This window comes from Nanorana parkeri, unplaced genomic scaffold (assembly GCF_000935625.1).
Source record: "Nanorana parkeri isolate BGI_ZX_2015 unplaced genomic scaffold, ASM93562v1 scaffold3550, whole genome shotgun sequence".
Classification (NCBI taxonomy): domain Eukaryota; kingdom Metazoa; phylum Chordata; class Amphibia; order Anura; family Dicroglossidae; genus Nanorana; species Nanorana parkeri.
Window position 1 is genome coordinate 9,790 of NW_017309818.1, and position 2,166 is coordinate 11,955.

Below are 2,166 nucleotides of genomic sequence, written 5' to 3' on the forward strand. Positions count from 1 at the left end.
CATAATTATTCACCATATGCACAATAAATGAAAATTTTGGATTCGTCCGAATCCCGAAACTAATTGACTTGGACCCCAATACCGAAAAACGAAATTACGAAAAATGCGAAACAAAACAAATTTTTTGCCGGCACACATGTCTAGCACTCTTCTCAGAGACAAGGATACTTTAGGTTCTGATTTAGAGCATAGAGATAAGCTTAATGATTTTTAAGATCGTTTTCTAATAAAAGACACAGTGCAGGAAAAAATACAGAATAAAGATGTTACAAAAAGAGACAAACATAACAATAATAAAATAACAAGGAATACAAGTCCAATTCAATGCACAGAAGATGGATCTAGATTAGGCTTTCTTAGAGTAAGGCAAAGGGTTGGTCTTTGCTGAGACTTCCTCTTGATGGTCAAGTGAGAGCCTTTCTCTTGAGAGCTACTTACTGCACTGCCACTTTTTGTGAGTCCTCTAGGGCAGTGGTCCCCAACCCCCGGTCCGCGGACCGGTACCGGTCCGCGGATCAAATGGTACCGGGCCGCACAGTCTCAGTGCGGTCCGCTCCTGCAATATGGGGCAGTGCATGGTCCCGGTGTTCGAGAGCAGGAGGGCTGAACATTTTATGACTTTCTCCTCTGTCCCTCCAAACCCCTAAATTATTATGTGTCATGACATTAGCTTCTGACACCAAACTTGACCACTTTGTGGGTTAGGACTGTCCCGGGAGAATTCATTTGTGTCTTCAAGCTTTTGGACCACCTGAACAATCCATATTTGGCATGTACAGATTTAATTTTAAGAGACCCCACTATATATATGTATCTATATAGCTATATAGATATATACCGTAGATATATATATATACCACATTTTTCGCTCCATAAGACGAACTTTTTTCCCCCCAAAAGAAGGGGGGAAATGTGTGTGCGTCTTATGGAGCGAATCCCTACCGCCCAACACCCGAGACATGCAGTTTTGGGCGCCGGGCGTCGTTTTTTGTACATTTAGCCCTGCTATAGCAGAGCTACATTTACAATCAGAGCCATTGTTTGTTTAATACGAGTGATCTAATCAGATAACTTGTATTAAAACCGAGCCGCAGGGCGTGGTTTCGCTATGGCCACGAGCGGATGTTTGTTCTGAAGCTCCGGCACCAGCCCCTAGACCAGCAGTACTAGAACCTATCCTATCGCCTTCTTTTTGGTCCATATGGGTCGCAATACACAGCGGGGCTCTCGCTCGCAAGAACCGAAGGTCCCGTCGACCAGGAAGCGAGCTATTGAGACTTTCTTTCCCAAAGCAGGGCGCTCTGCCCAGACACCGCGAGGTTCAAAGATGGTTAGGAGCAGAGAGAAACGGGCCCCCTCACCGCCTCCTTCCTCGCCTGAATCTCTTCAGTCGACCCGCACTAGTGGAGGACGGGAGTCTGCGGACCACAGTGACATTGAGGGAGAGGATGCAGATGTGCCTACTTCGTTCCGCAAGTACTTTGCACTTCTGCCCACGAAGCAAGACATTGCAGGCCTATTTAACAAGCTGGAGTCTGCCCACAAACAAGATATGGCAGAGCTTCGTGAGGGCCTCCAATCTTTCCACCAGCGCCTGGACTCTCTTGAAACTGCCATGCCCGCGATGACCTCGGCCGTCGAGGAGCTACAACAAGCTGCCCACCACCACGACACAACCCTGCACATTATGTGGTCAATGATTGATGACCAAGAAGACCGCAGTAGACGTAATAACATCCGTCTCAGGGGCATACCTGAGGCCACTGGTACACAAGATCTCCGGGCCACTGTGGTTGGCGTCTTCAATACCCTACTTGGCCGCCCTGTTACAGAACACATTGAAATAGACAGGGTACATCGTGTACCCAGGTTCCGTAACCCCAACGCCACTCGCCCTCGCGATGTACTATGCAGGGTGCATTACTATGTATTTAAGGAAGAGATCATGACCAAATCGCAGGCTGCTGGCCCTCTGGATTTTGATGGTGCACAGACCTCACTGTTTCCAGACCTGTCGAGGCGCACCCTTGCCAAACGGAGGGCTCTCCGTCCGCTCACTCTAAAGCTACAAGAGGCTGGATTACCTTATCGTTGGGGTTTCCCGTTCTCCCTCTCTGTGCGAAAGGACAGCAAGGTTCATTTCTTCAGAGCGCCGTCGGATCTACA